Source organism: Theropithecus gelada, chromosome 5 (genome assembly GCF_003255815.1).
Source record: "Theropithecus gelada isolate Dixy chromosome 5, Tgel_1.0, whole genome shotgun sequence".
In the NCBI taxonomy this organism is placed as follows: Eukaryota; Metazoa; Chordata; class Mammalia; order Primates; family Cercopithecidae; genus Theropithecus; species Theropithecus gelada.
In genome coordinates, this window is record NC_037672.1 from 101,279,814 (window position 1) to 101,300,819 (window position 21,006).

A 21,006-nucleotide genomic window follows, 5' to 3' on the forward strand; every position below is an offset into this window, starting at 1 on the left:
CAAGTTTCTTCCTGGCCCTTTGCTTCCTCTTCCAATGCTTCCAAAGAGAAGCTCTCTTGTTCTTCCTTCTACGTCTGCAGACTTCAGTGTGCTTCCACCTTGTAATCAGTGAAGGCTCTATGCTAAACAATTAGTGGGTGTTTATAAACTCACTCAGTAACTGGAAGTCCAATGAATGAAAATAGTCATGTGTTTTCATGGGAAGGGCTTATACTTTTATGGAGTCCAATAAATTTAGATTTCTTTACATTCTCAGCCCTCTGATGGTGATAAAAGGAAAACTTCAGCCAAATTAAATTTAAAAGAGATTAATTGAGCAATGAATGATTCACGAATTGGGCAGTCTTCTGAGGCAGGGTAGGCTCAGAGACTCCAGTGCAGCTATGTCATGGAAGAACATTCATGGACAGAAAAAGGAAACAGGTACAGAAAACAGAAGTGAGATACAGAAACTAACTGGATTGGTCACAGCTTGGCGTTTGCCTTATTTGAACACAGTTCGAACATTTGATTGGCCAAAACTCCGTGATTGGCTCAAGTGTTGTCTACAGTCTGTTTATACCTCCACTTGTTATAGTTCATGTCACAAAGAGTACCAAAAACTTCCAGGTACAGTCCCTAGAGTCCTTTCTTTACAGCAAAGACTGTACTTCATCTTTAGATTATATTCCACCAACGTATGTTTGAGGTGTATTTGTTTCTGAGATCCACATAAATGTTTATCGTGGGGTTTTTCATATATTGTTGGCAATGTCACTAAATCCGGGGTTTGTAACTGTTCACACTAAGTAAAAATAATCTAGTTATACATTTCCAAATAACATCAATAAGCTAGTATAAGGTAGCTCTCAGAGGGTTCTGAATTTTAAGCACCACAGTATGAATCACTAAGCAGCACATAATATCTTTATCTTGGCTAAGGGTCAGTTCCAGATTTCCAGTTATTCCTGGAGACAAGCTACCCCAGTCTAAATGCAAGTTCACTCTATCCTTACATAGTCCATCCTCCTGCCTCTTGATCAAGTCTTTTTAATTTCAAGTCACTGATTATCATTATATTTTATACTCCTTTCAAAACATTTCTAATACAAAAAGTGCAAAAGAAGAAACACCAAATCATTAGTTATTTTTATCATCTAATAACATCTAGGTGTTGCTTTAAACAAACATTTTAGTTTACCACATACCCTGGCAAAACCTTATTTATAATCGTGCACAAGTTTGACATCTTCTTGACTTCTTTGTAACACCAAATTTTAAATTTTATGAAATTTAGTGACTGATTCAAAGTATCAACTGATTGATGATGAACTAAATCTAGTTCTTCCTCTGGTGTTTGCTTCCATCAGAATAACATCATGTAAGGGTTTTAATTCCATCTTCCAAAAACATTTAATCATAAATCATATTGTAACATTTATAGAGTTAATAATTGACTGAGTTGGTGAGAATCTGGAACAACAGATATCATCATCATACAGGCAGGTATAAAAACTGGTACAATTTCAATAGAGGAAAATTTGGCAATATTTTTAGAAAAACTTTCAAAGTTTAAAATGGACAAATGGACATAGCTCTCAATGCAGTGATTCTACTTTTAGCTTTGAATCCTACAGATACACTTTCATTTACATGGAATAAACTTAGGCAGCACGGTTTCTAACAGCAAAGTATTGGGAACCTCCAAAATATCTAAATAAAATTGGTTATATATTAAGTAAGGGCTCTACATAGTAAAATTTTTTACAGCCATTAAAAAGATTTAGATCTAAATATGCAACAATCCTCAAATAGATTTTGTTTTGAAAAGAAGCAGAATATGGCAAAGCACTTTAATATTAGTGAAAGAAAACTATATAGATAGAAGTTCTGAATATGTATACATACATATTAAGTGTATGTACTATTTTTGGAAGTTAATACACTGAACATGTATACAAACAACACATTTTGTCACGGCAAGTGACCTGTAGTATGAATGCCGCTGTTCAAGTCCTGGCTGAGCCACTTATTCATTGAATGACTTTGGTCAAGCTACTTAAATCTGGGCTTCACTTTCCTCATCTGTAAAATGGGGATAATTATAGTACCTATCACATAGTTTGTTGTGAGTGTTAAGAGTTAATACATGTCAATCATTAAGAATAGTTACCAGAACAAAGTAAGCATATTTGTTTAAAAAGTATATAAAATGTACATCAAAACTACTTGAAAGCAAACCAGGTAGTTAAATACTTTGCAAATAGTATGTGATAATTTACTGAAAGCATCATGTGTATTCAACTGTGCTTGTGGTTATTTTGAAACTAGAAATTGACATTTTAAAAAGCTATCTATTTTTTTGAATTTCTGCTACAACATATGATTAAGAGAATATTCTTAAATAACAGGACATAGCATTTCTATCCATGGATAAATTTCCACAGAAGACTAATGCTAAGTTTAGAAATTTCAAACTACTTGAGGCAATTTTTACTTTTCTTCTGGTAGATTACATGATAAAGTATATGTGTGTAAATAATCTACAATATTAAGATACTTAAAAATACAGTGGCTTCTAAAATCTGCTAATTAATTGGATTTAAATGATGAATTTGCCACAGTTCCATTGGATGATGAGATAGTGTGTAACAGGAAATGGATTTTCAGCCTACGCCATGACTAATTTTTTGTAATTTTGACAGTGCTTATTATTTTTATTTTATTGGATTGCTGAGAGGATATCAACTTGTCAAAATCAATGCAATGGAACGCCTATCCAAATCTTCATAACTTCAGCATTATTGCTGTACTATATACCAATGCAAATTAAACAGGAAAAACAAAATAACAAGTGCTATTTGGTATTTCTAACTTTAAAAAATAAGTACAATTTGTTTGCAATGTATAGTTTGCCTGCAAAAACTATCAAAATCGTAAGTATTTTAGGGTCAATCATTTTCTATTCTTAACATATTCTAAGTTGGGTTTACATTTATTTAATATACTTAAAGTTGGGCCTTTGGCATTCTGGCAGTCACTTAAAGTTTCACATAAATGGGTGCCTACTCCTGGATCAAGGGATATAAAATGTCATCAAATTCTAGGCACAGAAAATTACAAGGCATAGGAGGCTACGCTTAGAGTCTGTCAGGTGAGTCGTAGACACCAACGTGTCTCAGCATATCTCAGTTTTTACTGTAGGGAATTACTTTGATTTATAGTATTTTTTAAAAAGTATTTATTTCTTTAGGACAATTTTAGTTTCACCAGGAAATTGAGAAGGAGGCAGAGAAATTTTTCATATATCCTCTGCCCTCATACATGCATAGACTCCATCATTATCAACATCCTTACGAGAGTGGTACATTTGTTATAATTTGATTAAACCTACACTGAAGCATTATCATCACCTAAAGTCCATAGTTTACATTAAGGGTCATTCTGGGTGTGTGCATTCTATGGGTTTGAACAAATGTATAATGGTATGTATCCACAATTATGGTATCATATAGAGTATGTTCAATGCCTTAAAATCTTCTGTGTTCCAAATACTTATCTATCTCTCCCCTCTGATGCCTGGATTTCATTAATTTTTAATTATAGCAATGGTTTTGCCTTTTCCAGAAAGTCATATACAGTTTTGTTTTTGTTTTGTTTTGTTTTGTTTTTGGAGACGAAGTCTTGCTCTGTCGCCCAGGCTGGAGTGCAGTGGCATGATCTCGGCTCACTGCAACCTCCGCCTCTTGCGTTCAAGTAATTCCTTGCCACAGCCTCCTGCGTAGCTGGGATTACAGGCACACACTGCCATACCTGGCTAATTTTTGTATTTTTAGTAGAGATGGGGTTTCACCATCCTGGCCAGGCTGGTCTTGAACTCCTGACCTCGTGATCCACCCGCCTCAGCCTCCCAAAGTGCTGGGATTACAGGCATGAGCCATCGTACCCGGCCTGTCATGTACAGTTTTACTGTATATTCTGTCTAGGTATTACACTTTAATAAATTGAAAAAGAAAAAGGCCAGGCCCAGATAAGAAATGCCAATAGATTTATCTACAGTGTTTTCATTCACCCAGCCAAAAGCTCAAAGATGTTGGTTATTTACAGCAGAAAAGAGGCCTGCCATCCTTCCACCTCATTCCATTCAGCTTCCCTTATTAGCTTGCTAATATGGCCCAAGGAGATAGAGTCATGAAAAGAGACAAAATTTGCACAATAGAGGCAGTTATACTAGGTGTTTAGGGCCTTCTGGGTGAAGAGGGACAATTGCTGACCCCTTCACTTTAGGGGACTTGTGTTGGCTCTGTGGAGGCTCCCTTAGGTGGAACTCTTCCATTGTGATTCCTGGTGATATGGAAAATTCATATCTTCTATCAGCAACTTTCCCTGATTTTCCCATTGTCTGCTTTGTAGCATACTCTAATGGAATATCTCAGCCCCATAAACACTCTCCTTAGGCAAAAATTAAGGTAGCTTTTAGCTACTTCTTGACCAAGTGCTTCACAATGGGTCTATGGGAAACAAGTTACTCAGCCTTTGTCATCAGATTGGAGTGCAGTTACTTTTTGGGTGTTGCCTACACCCAGCTGCCACGGACATGACACCCTCATTCGTTGACCCAAGATATGTTGTGAGTGCAGGTCAATACCAGTCAGAGGCAAACTCTCCCTTGCCATCTCAGCCACGGTCTTGCATGTTTAGATGATTTAGTATACTAGACTAATCATCTCCTCAAATCAAATGCTGCTTGGTTCTTTTGAGGCTTCCTCATCTAACTTGAAGTAGATCAAGTAACATCATCCACTCAGGCCCCTTGGCAAAAGGCTTGGCATTCATATATGGCAGCAGCTCTCCAAAGGAATTTTGTCATTCAGACAGTGATAGGTTCAGTGTCATATTCTCTGTGGCTTAATACAATGTATGTAATTTTTTCTACCACATCTGATGCAAAACAGATAGTTCTTTTTGGCTCTACTATGATGACCTCGAATCCAGGCCTTTTCCATGATACCAGAATCCTGTAGTCTTCAAAATTATGGTAGAGGACAGGCTCACACTGTTTGTTTGTAAAGCCAGTGTCTACAAGTAGCTTAAATACCCTCCACCTCCATTAAATTAATTTTGTTAGCCATTACTCAGTCTTATGCCCCCTAACCTAATTTGGGAGGTTATACCTTACTCATATTCCTGGGGAACGGCATTATGCAGTGAATACACAGCATTGCTTCTGCCACAGAAACACCTTCACTCTTCATATCTCCTTATACTTTTTCAACAGAAGTTCTTAAAAGAGTAAATATCTCCTCTGACGTTGGTTTTTGGATACATCCTTTGAAAATATGCTTTTTAGTCTAGCTACTTGCTTTGATATCTGATATCCATTATCACCTTGAAGTCTCAGACAAAATAGAAACAGGATTAGTCTTATTTTTAGTATTTCATTTAGATCTCTTAGGTGTTTTAACAAATATTGAGCACAGAACTGCTTCAGAGCTGGAGAATACGTATCTTCCAATTTATAAGACAATTCTGTCTGATAAATTTTGCTACATGAATGTTAAGAGTGTAGAAATCATCAATATATAAAAAATCTCAAAGAGTCATCTGTTCTCTATGTTTATTGTGTAGATTAAATATATCAGAGACTTCAATTTCAGTACAAAAAATATGTAGAGGCATACCTCAGAAACATTGTAGGTTCAGTTCCAGACCACCACAATAAAGTAAATATTGTGATAAAGTAATTCACACAAACGTTTGGTTTCCTAGTACATATAAAAGTTATGTTTATGCTATAGTATAAATACAGTATTGTTTGTATTTACTCTATAATAAATGTATGAATAATATACACAATACGTTTCATGTCATTCTTATAATATTGTTCGTAATGTCTATACAAAATACATTTAAAATTATTCTATTGCTAAAAAAATTCTAATCATCTGAGCTTTCAGTGAGTTGCAATCTTTTTGCTGGTGGGGAGTCTTGTCTCAGTGCTGATGGTTGCTGACCAATCAGGGTTGTGGTTGTTGACAGTTGGGGTGGCTGTAGCAATTTCTTAAAATAATACAGTAATGAAATTTGCCACATTTATTGACTCTTCCTTTCATGAAAGGTTTTCTGGAGCATGTGAGGTTGTGTGATAGCATTTTACCCACAGTAGAACTTTCCAAATTGGAGTCAATCTTCTCAAATCTTGCCACTGCTTTAAAACTAAGTTTATGTAATGTGCTGAGTCCTTTATTGTCATTTCAACAATGTTCACAGCATTTTCACCAGGAGTAGATCCCATCTTAAGAAATAACTTTCTTTGTTCATCCTTAAGAAGCAACTCCTTATCATTAAAGTTTTATCATGAGTTGTGGCACTTGGGTCACATTGTCAGACTCTATTTCTCATTTTTGTTCTCTATTTCCACCACATCTACAGTTAATTTCCCCACAGCAGTCTTGAACCCCTTGTAATTATCCTTGAGAGGTGGAATCAACTTCTTTCAAACTCTTGTTAATGTTGATATTTTGACTTTCTCCCATGCACTATGAATGTTAATAGCATCAAGAATGGTGAATTCTTTCTAGAAAGTTTCCAATTTACTTTGCCCAGATGTATCAGAAGAATCAGTAGTTGTGGCAGCTATAGGCTTATGAAATATATTTTTTAAATAATAAGACTTGAAAGTCAAAATTTACTCCTTGATCCATGGACTGCAGAATGGATGTGTTAAAGGGCACAAAAACACTGTGAAGCTTTTTGTATATCTCCATCAGAGCTCTTGTGTGATTTTGGTGCATTGTCAGTGAGCAGTAATATTTTGAAAGCTATCTTCTCTCTAATCAGTAGTTCTCAACAGTGGCCTTAATATATTCATTAAATCATGGTGTAAACAGATGTGCTATCATCCAGGCTTTGTTGTTCCCATTATAGAGCATAGGCAGAGTAGATTTAGGAAAATTCTGAAGGCCTGGGATTTTTGGAATGGTAAATGAGCATTGGCTTCAAGTAAAAGTCATAAGCTGCATTAGCCCCTAACAAGAGAGTTCCTCTGTCTTGAAGGCAGGCATTAATTTTTCCTGTCTAGCTATGAAAGTCTTAGATGGTATCATCTTACAATGTAAGGTTGTTTTGTCTACATCAAAAATCTGTTGTTAATTTAGCTAATTTCATCAATTATCTGAGGTATATTTGCTAAGCAAGTTGCTGAAGTTTCATATCAGCCCTTGTTGCTTCATCTTGCACTTTTATGTTAATAGAGATAGCTTTTTTTAATTCTTAAATCTCATAAACTAACCTCCCTTAGCTTCAAACTTGATGGGAGTTAGGTTCATGCTCTAAATTAGATTTTGGCTTAAGAGAATGTCATAGCTGATTTGATCTTTTATCCAGTCTATTCAAACTTTCTTTCTCCATATCAGCAAAAGGGCTGTTCACATTCTTATCATTAGTGTGTTAACTGAAGTAGCATCTGGAATTTTCTCCAAAAACTTCCTTTGCTTCACTACTTGGGTAAGTGTTTGGTGCAAGAGGCCTAGCTTTTGGCCTATCTCAGCTTTCAACATGTTCTCATTAGACTTAATCTTTTCTAGCTTTTGATTTAAAGTGAGAGACCTGCAACACTTACTTTCACTTGAACATGTAGAGGCCACTGTAGGGTTATTAATTGTCCTAATTTCAACATTGTCGTGCCTCAGGGAACATGGAGGCCTAATGAGAGAAAGATAGATGGGGAAATTACCTGTCACTGGAGTAGTCGGGACATTCACATTAACAGAATACGTTTACTGTCTCACATGGCATGACCCATGGTGCCTCTAAACAATTACAACAGTGACATTCAAAATCACTGATGACCATAACATAGAATAATAATAAAAAAGTTTGAAATATTGCAAGAATTACTCAAATGTGATACAGGGATACAAATTGAGCACATATTGGAAAAAATGATACCAACAGAAGAGCAGTGCAAGGTTACCACAAAGCTTCAATTTGTTAAAAAAAAAGAAAGAAAGAAAGAAAAAAAATTATCTGTGAAACACATTAAAGCAAAGCACAATAAAATGGGGGTATTCCTGTAAATAGTTAGATTTTACTGATAAAAAATGAAGACATTTGAAAATGCTGTTGGAAAATTTTTCAATCTTACCTGAAAATGTAAAGTGAAAGAAAATATTACTCTAGAAATGTTTTTCAAATTATTAAAGCAGATAAAGGCAGAATGGAACAGTTGAAAGGTATATGTGTGGCTGTCTTGAGCCTACCCTTATATTTTTCTTGGTTCTAAAGTAATTTGAGCAAACTTAGAGCTCCAACAAAGCAGTTTGAGATATCCTGTTATTGTTGATTTTGAATACAAGTACATTAGTGTGATGAACTGGAAAATAAGAGTTAAGGTGTGTTTAGTGCTAATTATATGTACTAATTTTTTATTTTATTTTATTTTTATTTTTTTGAGACAAAGTCTTGCTCTGTCGCTCAGGCAGGAGTGCAGTGGCACAATCTCAGCTCACTGCAACCTCCGCCTCTCAGTTTCAAGTGATTCTCCTTCCTCGGCCTCCTGAGTAGCTGAGGCTATAGGCATGTATCACCACACCTGGCTAAATTTTTGTATTTTTATGGAGACTGGGTTTTACCGTATTAGCCTGGATGGTCTTGATCTCCTGACCTCCTGATCCTCCCACCTTGGCCTCCCAAAGTGCTAGGATTACAAGCATGAGCCACCGTGCCCGGCCTAAATTTTTATACATGGTAAAAATTACTAAATTTTTACCATGTACTAAATTTTTACACATGGTACCTTATTTAATCTACACCTCCATTAATTAAGTACTATAATTATATCATTGAAAAATTAATAAACTGAAGATGTGAGTAAATAAATTATTTGCCGTAGATGTGAACCCAGGCAGTCCAACTCCAAAGCCTATTTTTTAGCCATTTTGTTATGTGATATTTCTCTTAATTCATTTGACATTGATAATACTATAAATCTCAGAAAAATAAATATCTAAATAAAAATTTCATAGCCTCAAAGGGGAGAATCTTTAAGTAATACTCTGTGGTTTATATTCTGCTTTTAGATGCACATATCTTAGCTAATTTGAACCTCACAAGAATCCCATGAGATTGAATTTTTTATTTTCACCAGACCAACAAGATCTGATGGAAACACCAGAGCTTATCTAAAAGTAAATTTCTCTTACTTTGTGATTCTGCCTCCGCAAACATTCACTCACCTGATAAAAAATAGAAGGGGAAAATATGATGTTATTCTCACTGCTAAAACATAAGCTTAGAAGGTAGAATTGCATAGCAGATTGATATAGATGGGATTCCAATAGGTTTTTTAATTTGAACCTTTTGAGTGCTGAGAGTCTGAGTTTCCCACATGTTTTATATTTTTTCTACTCCAACAGGCTGCTGATTTCCCAAAGTTAGAACTTTCTGCAATTCATTTATAAGGCCAGACTTTGATGATAGAAGACTGCTCTAGCCTTAGGTATATTGGCTGGCTGCTTCAGGAAAGTAGAAGTGTACAGGGTTATTCTGGAGATAAGAAGACTTCTCATCACTGTAAACTTGTACAGAACAGAAAACAAAAGCTTATCTACCATCCAAATCATATACACCTAGTGAAATGCCAAGGCAAAACTTCACACTGAGCCTGATTACATCAAAGTTCCTGGTCAATCAAGTCCCTACTCTTTCCCCAGTTCACTAATCCATACTAACAATCAGAAAGCAAGGAATTGCACTCAGGATTTAATCTTTACTGGTACATAACTTTGAGTGAATGCTTGCCATTTTAAACATCACCTTGTTTATTTGTGAAATGGAAATAATTATCTTTATATCACAATGTTTCAGTCATCAATTTACGTATCATCTACTACCTTATTCAGTATATTTAATACTTATATAATATTACACGATTACATAATCTCTCTCTGTGTGTGTACACATACATATCCTGCAATCACTGGCTTTGATATATGCACCAATTATCTCAATAAATTAGATATATTACAGTAATTCTATTTCTGGAAAAAAGCTTACTTAACATGATCTTTCTATACCATAATTTCTATTATTCTAGTATAAACACAACCTTGTTAGAATGTTAGATTCTCCTGTGGAGCTTCAACCAAGACTTAATAAATCAACATTTTCACAGTTAAAGTTCAGGTTTATATATTTTTATAAAGACTTATAGATAATTCATACATCCCAAAGGGACTGAGTACATCACCATTGTGCCAATGAGTGACATAGCTCTGGGTTCTGAGACAGGCTTCTCCACTTCACAAAGCAAGTAAAAATTTCTGGATTCAGTGTCTTTAGTTTTATTTTTTGTAGGTACATAGTAGGTTTATATATTTATGAGGTAGGTGAAATATTTTGATTTAGGGATGTAATGTATAATAATCACATCATGGGAAATGGAATAGCCATCCTTTCAAGCATTTATTCTTTGCAACAATCACTTTTAGTGATTTTAAAATGTACAATTAAATTATTATTGACTGTAGACATCTGTTGTGCTATCAAATACTAGGTTTTATTTATTCTTTCTAATGATTTTTTTGTAGCCATTAACCATCCCAATGATACAGGAGTTAAGAAGAAATCACTTGGGCAGACAGTAAGGGTATAGGAACCCTTGGTAAGCCTTTTTTTTTTTTCATAAAAAGCAGCCCCAAATCATTTTCTAACAAAGAGCAGCCTGTAAAGTCAATCTTCAGACATATACAAACAAACTTGCACGTGTGAATGCTGGCAGGAACTAGGGATTAGACATGTTCAAGAAGGTGGCTCCATCTTCCCTTCTCTTTGTCAGCCACATGTACTGTAAGGAGCAGACAAGATGGCGCCAATCAACTGGAAAGTCCATTTGCATAATATTAGGGTGGGGCAACCAGCCTTCCCTGTGCACTATGTAAATATCATACCTGATCCAATCAACTGTGAGCATACACATACATAGGGTAAATCAGACACCACCTCCTCAAACTGGACTATAAAATCGGAGGCATTTGCCACCAGCTGGTCCTTGAGCGAGCTGTTTCTCTTTCTCTTCTCTTCTGCCTATTAAACCTCCACTCCTAAACTCCTCTTGTGTGTCTGTGTCTTAAATTTTCCTGGTGCATGACAATGAACCCCAGGTATATACCCCAGACAACATAGCTGTTTCATAATGGGGACCTCGTTCGGGATACCAAGGTACAACATTCATCAAAACAGTGAATAAAGGCGCAAACTCAAACTGCCGTTTCATTCTGAGGCTCTTGGCCTCCATTTTAGAACCAAATCAAACCAAATACTGGGTTCCCTTTAGCCATTTAAAAACGATTAGCATGGCTGCCAGCCTTACAAGACTTGGGGGATAGACTTGCTGGGGAGAACATGGAGAATCCCCCAGCACCCATGGGTGGCTGGACATATTGGCCATGTTTAAATGAACTTCCTTACACAAGGGACTTAGCTGTCATGTGGGGCTGGAAGAAGTCCTGGGACAACTGAGAATTTCTGGCTGGGGCTACCTCCCACTGTTATCCAAGAGCTTCTGGACTGACCCTAGCCCTGACTGCCCTGATGGAATGTTGGCCACATGATCTCCAACTTTCCTATTGTAATTTCCTCCTTTCCTGTCTGTGACCATCCATATCTTTTAACCTCTCTGTTTATGCAATGTGTGGGAAGTTTTACAGGAAAATAATCTTGTTTGGCAAGATCAGGTAATATGGTAGTAACTGGGGATATAGCTCAAGGGAAGGTGGCTCTGATTTTCTAGGAACAGAGACCTCCCCACCCAACAGTGATTGTCTCTCTCTGCCCTGGAGATCACATGGCACTTTCAGGTCAATCTCTGCCCTTGGTGTGGAGATCACATGGGACTTCTAGGTCACTCTCTGCCCTTGGTCTGGAGAGCACATGGCATTTCCAGGTCTCTCTCTGCCCTTGGCCTGGAGAGCACATGGCATATCAAGGTCACTCTTACCTTGGTATAGTGAGCATATGGCATTTCAAGGTCAACAGTGCCACCTAGTGGAATAGGAATCCTCTCCGTGAGGCACATGGTAGGTCCTTCACTGAAACACCATAGTTTCCCAATTCTCGCCTCTTTTTGCACCTCTCTGCTAGAAACCAGGCTTCATGCTGCTTGTGTAAATGAGAAAATTTTGACTTCAACAATTAGGGGTAAAATGTCCTCCAAAGCCAAATTTTAGTCTTGATACTGTCCCATGAGCAGGAAAATGGCCATTGGGTCCCTATGTTCTTTTAAGGCACCTATTATGCCTTCAGTTAGAATGGTACTTAATTAGTAGGGGAATTTTAGGTTCAGAAGTTAACCAGAACCATTCTCTAAGGATAAATGCTTTAGCATGGGCTATAATAACAGATATAGAGCTCAAACCAGCACACTCCCTCCATTTAGGAGGGACGTGCAACATTTGCCCTAATGTAACTGTCACATGGTGTCTCCCAAGATCCATTCTTAGGGGAGCCAGGCAGGTCACACAAATCTAGAAAATCAATGGGAAATCACAGGCAGAGGTGATAGAGCCACTTGGGTGAGTGTGACTAATCCCGATCACATAGTTTCTCTGGTTCCATGGCTGGGATCACACCTGCTACCATGAGCAGCACGTTCAACAAGGTGCTGGGACCCAGGAACCACAGAGGGAAAACAGCAGGGGGTACGCCCCCACTGTCTTCCTTTCCATTGTGGGTCACACCAAAAGGAAGGAGACTAAAGGGACTCGGTTTTCTCACTTCTCTTTATCATCTTTGGCCTGTATTCCTCTGGAGTGCGTTCTGAAGCACAAAGATTCCTTTGACCCTGAAACTTCAATTTTAAAAGTGGCTCATTTTCTTCTGCTAAAGGGCATGGGCTTCTCACCGTCTTGAACCATCCAGGCCTGTGGAAGGGACCTATAATTTTAATATTATCCAACAATTAGATCTTTTCTGCAGACGGGTGGGTAAATGTTCTGAGGTACCTTATGTACAGGCTTCTGTTGCTCTGCAAGGCAACCCAGACCTTTCCAAGCATTGCACAATCAACCCAGTCCTTTTAGCAATCATATCAGGCAGGCACAAAGGGAATGATTCCCTAAGACTAGAAAAGCAACTTCCAGGGGAACCATCTGAGGCAGCTTTTGAGTGTCCCAGCCCTTCCAGTCCTTCTTATCTGGGGCCACCTCCAACCACGCCTCCAGCTATTCCACCCCCACTATCTCCAAAATACCCCACTCCCCCACCTTTGCTCTCACCCCTACAGGAAATGCCCAATGAAGTTGATGCCACTAGGGTTCGAGTTTCCTTCTCATTGCAGGACCTTAGGCAAATAAAGGGAGACTTCGGCCAATTTTCTAATGTCCCTGATAGGTGTACAAAAGCTTTCCGAAATTTAACTCAGGTATTTGACCTCTCATGGAGGGCTGTTATGCTGCTCCTAAGCCAGACCCTAACTGCCACAGAAAAACAGGAACTCTGCAGGCAGCAGAGAATTTCACAGATGAGCACTGTGTCTCCTATTGTAGGCCAAAAGCTGAGAGAGAAAATAGGGAAGGCAAAGAAATATGGGAAACACCATTTTCGATAGGAAAAGAGGCAGTACCTCTTGACAACCTTAACTGGAACACCCAGTATGTTCTATGGTGTTTTTCCTTTTTTTCACAGTTTAAAATGGCACTTTTATAATCTTCTTCCGACCTGGGAAAAGTTAATTTCCCTGAACCTTAAAATGCTTGGCTTTGGTGGGACATGGTGGCTCATGCCTATAATCCTAGTATTTTGGGAGGCTGATACTGGTGGATTGCTCAAAGCCAGAAGTTCAAAATCAGCCTGGCCAACATGGTGAAACCCTGTCTTTACTAAAAATACAAAAAAATTAGCTGGGCATGGTGGCAGGTGCCTGTAATCCCAGCTACTCAGAGACTGAGGCAGGAGAATCCCTTGAACTCGGGAGGCAAAGGTTGTAATGAGCTGAGACCATGCCACTGCACTCCAGCCTGGGCAACAAGAGTGAAACTCTGCCTCAAAAAATAAAAATAAAAAATAAAATGCTTGGCTTACAGTTGAGTTAGGGGTAAGGGAGCTTAGAATCCTGACATGAGAGCAAAAGACTAAACTTTTTTTAACCAGTCAAGCTTTTGACTTCTCTCTCTCGAACATAGAAGCCTGACATGCCAGCAAAAGAGTGAAAGATTTTATTTTATTTTTTACCAGTCAAGTTTTGGCTTCTCTCTCTCTATGAAAACTGGCAAAAGGGATAAAGATCATTGTTTATATTCCCCGTAAAGTATTAATTAACGAAAAAGATTGGTGAGGTTGGTCTTAAGCTGTAGCCAATATGGCATGCTTTGTGTGTCTTTCTGTATGATTTTGTCAAAAGAAAGGGTAACTTAGTTTGGAATGCAGGTTCAGGACCCCATAAGCCTGCTGTTCAAGCTAGTGCAACAAAATGTTCAGTACCAACATGGCTACAGGACTCTATCTTGTTTCAGGTCCTTGCCAACATGACCTGTAACCCCCTGACAATATTTTGTTTCAGTCTCTGCCCTTTTACAATGGTGGCTGTCTCTTTGTGCTAAGTCAGTTCCTGGGTGGGGACCACAAAATCAGATGAGCCGGTTTATCAATCTGGGTGGTGCCAGCTGATCCATCAAGGGCAGGGTTTACAAAATATCTTAAGCACTGATCTTGAGAGCAGTTTAGGTAGGGTCAAAATCTTGTAGCTTCCAGCTGTGTGACTCCTAGGCCATGGCTTCTAATCTTGTGGCTAATTTCTTGGTCTGGTGCCCAGGCAAGAGGGAAGCATATATTAAGAAGGGGCTGTTACTATCTTTGTTTTAGACTATTAACTGTAAACCACGCTCCTCCCAAAGTTGGTTCGGCCTACACCCATGGATAAGCAAGGACAGCTTTGGGGCTGGAAACAAAGTGGAGTTGTTTGGGTTAGATCCCTTTCACTTTCTCAGTCACAATTTTCCAATGTCAGTTTCAAAAGCTGCTTATCATCCCTTTGAAAATACCTCATACACTCGCAGTTAAGTCATAACTTAACTAAGGCTTGGTGGTTTCACCGGTGAGGTTACTTTTTGTAGAATTCAAAAGCTGAGAATCTTAACTGCTTGGCATGGCTAACATCAAGTAACAAGGGATGTAAAAGGATTTTCTTAAAGAGTGCTCAGCTTAATTCGAAGTGGATATTCAAATTATAGGTGTATTTAAAAAGCCTTTATGTTTTTCTCTTCTTGGATCTTGTTTTTCCGAAAAAACATTTTTTTTCTTCTCAGTCAACTGAATTATTGTCTTGCCACTCTTAATGCACACATGAGAGGCCCTAAGATCTAAGATAACTTCTGGTAGCATGGGACTCCTTGAGAAAAACAGAGGAGGCACCATAGACATTGTTTTGGGGAAAAAAAACCCTCCGTTTTCCTCATGAAACCCCAAGAATTAAAAGCAAGATAATTTCCTCTTAAAATCAAAGGCTCTGTTCTATTTTACATTGTGTTATCTGACAGTTTTGAGTTTTGCGGGTATCAAATTCACATCAGGAGAGAGCTTGGTGTGTAATAACTAGGTAGAAAATACACTTTAAGGGATGGCTAATAGTAATTATAAATCAGAGATGTATGCTCTTAGTCACCTGAAAGACATGAAAACATTCCCCATGCCCCACTGAGAGATAAGACTCCCACGGCAAATGGACTGATTACAAAATAAGGTGATTTTGGTTTCCTTGCAATGAAATGTGTGATAGAAGCACCGTGCTGTCTTCTTCCATAGTATTTCCCTCCCTTTGAGGATCTAAAATTCAGTATAAAATGGCACCCTTAATTTTAGGGATCTGTCTTTGCCTTCAGCTGTGCCTGCTTATCAGGCCCTAAAAATGCATTCTACTGGTGCTGCTCCTCCAGAGGCTCCACCCTGAAGCCAATAATCCAATCAAGAAACTGGCAAATAAAAAATCTTATGAGTGATGAACCTTCTGTCTGTGTTGCTATATATGTGTTTTGTGTAATGTCTACAAAAAGATCTCTAATTGACTGGCTTAAAGAAAAATAAGCACTTAAATAAAATGTGTTTTAGTACATGTGATTTTAATCTTTAAGGAATAAAAATAGCCTTAAGGATTATTGGTAAAATGCAATAAAAGTAAAGTGTCATCAAAATGCAAACAGATGGTCTAAATCATACAACTTAGATACTAGTTTGCTAAATGTTTCAAGGTTGTATATTGCCTGCTTTACAGATAGGTATGACCTGGGACATGTGGAGTTAGAAGCTGGGAAAAGTCAGGCTTTATCTGCACTTCTGTCTGGTTCCTAGGCGCTACATCTGGTACATAATTAAAATTGCTTACTAATCAGGTTTTTCACCAAAAGTAAAAGTTGCTGAGTTAACAGTGCAACATGTATTTGAGATCACTAAACTGTTTTACATGCAAGGCTTATAAAAACAGTAAGATGTGTTTTTTAGTAAAAGATTATAAGAAAGCATGGAAATGTAAATTTTTCACAAGGATAAGGAATTATCTTAAATTTAAGAAGATAAAGCTAAACACTTAGTTGTGGAAAGACTGTAAAAATTAATCTTGCAAAAATATGTAACATTAAATTCAAAAGAGTATTGTATGGTCTTTTCATAAACTGAGCATTGAAATAAAAGCACAGCAAGGTTGTCTTAAGATGCTAATCTGCCCTTTAGCAAAAGAGTTATAAAAGGTTTGCAAAGATTTTACCTCATGGTGAAATTGGTTAAGATTAGATGGAATCTTCTATAAGGTTTCATTTAAACAAATTGGGGTTAATATTAATAAACCGATGCAAAGGTAAATTTGACTTTGAACAGGATTTTCATGTAATAGTAAAGGCTAATAAAAGGTTTTTGCCTTTTGAGTCATTTTTGGCAAAATAAATAATTTATGGCAATTTGAAATTCTATTTCATAACATCAAGTATTTTAAACCTCTAATATTTAACAGGTGTCCCAAATTCAAGCGTCAAGTTTCAAAATTGTCTTTCCTAATGCCTGGTTTTCTGGATGCTTCACAGGAACCCTGAAACATTCAGAAAAGAGGTGAACCAGATTATCTGACATTTTTGGTCGCATAAGATTGCCAAAATGATGTCTAATCTTCTTTAAGTTACATTTTGGTGAATAATACTAATTTATGTTCCAAAACTGTATGAGATTTCTAAAATGTTAATGTCTGAATATATGCTATCAATCATAATCAAGGGTAAAGTTACTGTAAACCACAGAGATAACTAAACTTTGTCAGTTGTGGAAATTTTGTCACTAGATAATTGTTGTCTTTCTTTGTTCCTTCTCAGCAGATGGGTTATAATCAAGCTAGAAGATTTTAATACGTGTTCTCAAATGCAGGTTTCCAATAGCTTCCAAGATTGTAAATTGGAATAGAGAAAAAACACACAGGACTCATGAAGAACTGAAATGTTCATAAATGTCAAGCAAAACAAGATTTAACTAAATGGACAGCACTCAGAAAGTTAAAGCAAACTTTTTGACTTTTGCTTGGAATATTTCTGATCCTTGTTTTGTTTTTCAGGGTCAAGGAAACCTATTTTGAACTTTTTACAGCCTTTAATAGTTGATTAAGGTATATTCCTGTGAACAAAATTTGGAGCATGTTTATTTCTCTCTGCCTGGATCCTCTAGAATTTGGAAACTATCTGAGAGTACTCTTAACTTATGGCAATACAGTTGTTTGCATCAGTGCAATAAGAATCCATTTCACTTTTTCAACAGGATACAATTGGAAAAACTGTTATTTTATCAAGGCTTTGACCAGAAGGGTATATACTTCCTTCTAAGGAATCAATCTTGACTTGAAGAGCCAAGAAAAACCTATCAGGAGAACTGACCTCATACCTTGTCTACACAGTCCCTGCACAGGGTTTCTAACCTGTGGTCAATAAAGAATGTCACTTTCTAACAGGTCCAGGAGCTCCAAATTCATCTTGAGACATTAAGAGAAAAGGATCACCCAACTCACATGTATTTGAGGATATAAATCCAAGGCTGGGCTTGTCTTTAAAAGGTTTTTGTCTGAGATTCCTTGAGGAACAGAATTCCATCAAAGACAATCCAAAAGACCTATGTGGAAATAATTATTCTTGCTGCACAGCAAAATAAACTATCATCAGAGTGAACAGAAAACCTACAGAATGGGAGAATTTTTTTGTAATCTATCCATCTGACAAAGGGCTAATATCCACAATCTACAATGAACTTCAACAGATTTTTCAAGAAAAAAACAACCCTATTCAAAAAGTGGGCAAAGAATATAAACAGATACTTCTCAAAAGAAGACATTTATGTGGTCAACAAACATATGAAAAAAAAGCTCATCATTACTGGTCATTAGAGAAATGCAAATCAAAACCACAGTGAGATACCATTTCATGCTAGATAGAATGGCGATCATGAAAAAGTCAGGAAACAACAGATGCTGGAGAGGATGTGGAGAAATAGAAATGTTTTTATACTATTGGTGGGAGTATAAATTAGTTCAACCATTGTGGAAGACTGTGGCAATTCCTCAAGGGTCTAGAACCAGAAATACCATTTGATGCAGCCATCCCATTACTGGGTATATACCCAAAAGATTATAAATAATTCTACTATAAAGACACATTCACACGTATGTTTATTGCAGGACTGTTCGTAATAGCAAAGACTTGGAACCAATCCAAATCCCCATCAATGATGGACTGGATAAAGCAAATGTGGCACATATACACCATGGAATACTATGCAGCCATAAAAAAGGATGAGTTTGTGTCCTTTGCAGGGATATGGATGAAGGTGGAAACCATCATTCTCAGCAAACTAACACAGGAACAGAAAACCAAACACCACATGTTCTCACTCATAAGTGGGAGTTGAACAATGAGAACACATGGACATAGGAGGGGAATATCACACACTAGGGCCTGTCAGGTTTGGGGGACCAGAGGAGGGACAGCATTAGGAGAAATACCTAATGTAGATTATGAATTGATGGGTGCAGCAAACCACCATGGCACGTGTATAACTATGTAACTAACCTGCGTGTTCTGCACATGTATCCCAGAACTTAAAGTATAATTTGAGAAAACTGTGCAAATGACATGAATAAACATTTTTCAAAAGTAGATGTATACATACAGCCAACAAACATGAAAAAATGTTCAATATCACTAAACATCAGGGAAATGCAAATTAAAACCACAATGAGATACCACCTTAATCCTGCAAGAATGGCCATAATAAAAAAAAAAAAAAAAAAGATAGAAGCTGGCTTGGATTTGGTGAAAAGAGAACACTTTTATACTGCTGGTGGGAATGTAAACTAGTACAACCACTATAGAAATATGTCTGGAGATCCATTAAAGAACTAAAAGTAGAACTACAATTTGACCCAGCAATTCCACTATTAGGTATCTACCCAAAGAAAAATAAGTCATAATATGAAAAATACACATGCACATACATGTTTAGAGCAGCAGAATTTGCACTTGAGAAGATACAGATACAATTTAAGTGTCCATCAATCAATGAGTGGATAAAGAAAATGTGGTATATATACACCATGAAATACTATTCAGCCATAAAAGGAACTAAAAACTGTCTCTTGTAGCAACTTGGATAAAGCTGGAGGCCATTATTGTAAGTGAAGCAACTCAGGAATGGAAAACTAAATATCATAGGTTCTCACTTATAACTGGGAGCTAAGCTATGAGGGTGTAAAGGGACAGGAATGATATAGTGGACTTAGAGGACTCCTGGGGGAAGTTTAAGAGGTGGGTGAAGGATAAAATACTATATATCAGATAAAGTGTACATTTGTTGAGTAACAGTTGCACCAAAATCCCAGAAATCACCACTAAAGAACTTATCCATGTAACCAAAAACCACATGTATCCCCAAAAGTATTGAGAACAAAAATTCAAGTTTTGTTACAAAGAAGTTCCCAGAATCTTTGTTCTGAAATATTTCTACACTGAAGATTTAGTTTGGTTGTTCCCATTCAAAAATTTGTTAACATTACAAATCATAATAATGTTTTCTTACATGTTTCCACACATACACATATGTTTTTTTGTGTAATCCTATCTAGTTTATCTCATTCCCTTGTTTTATTCTTTTCATTATCAACTTAGTTAAAATTGAATACTTATTTTGCAGCTACTGAATGCTTGTTTCTTCTATTGTAAATTATTTTGAGATGAATATATTTATATATAATCCCTTGTCTTTTTTCTTGTTCTTTCCTTAGATTGAACTATTATACACAGAATTCTGAGTCAGAGTTCTGAGGACTTCTGAGAATCTTGGTAAGAATTTTTAAATTGCTTTCCAGAAACCTTAACGATTTGTGTGCCTAACAGCCATGTGTTATAATGCCTGTTTCACTTTATTCTCAGCCATATATTTTATGAAATGTAACTTATTATTCATTCTTTAAGACCTCATGAGACTGTTACATGAAGTATGGAATATTTTTATGAACTCTCATGCAAACAAGTCAGGAACATGGTAGGAAACAGTAGAAATGTAAGTTACATATTGACATTCTTACTCTCCCCATAGCCGATAAATTTGGGGTCAAGATAAATGTGATTGGGTTAACCAAACTTCTAGCACTTCTGATATATCATGAATTAAGCTGCTGTTTGGTGTTCAGAATGACTAATTTAAAAATTAATATTTAGGCAACATAACCATTAGTTTATTGTTTCTTCTGCTGCTACTGGGTACAAATCCTGGCAGTGATTTCCTATAAACTGGNATTATTAGGAAATCTATTTATTTTTTATTTCTTTGTATGTAGGGTTCTTAATAAACTTTCTCTTAGTTCTAACTTCCCCAAAACTTTTTTAAGAGACATTATTAGATTTACCTGTTATTTATTTTTGCTTAGATTTACCTTTCATTAAAATTATTTACCATTTTTATGGACATATAATAGTTGTACATATTTATGGAGTACATGTGATGTTTTGATAC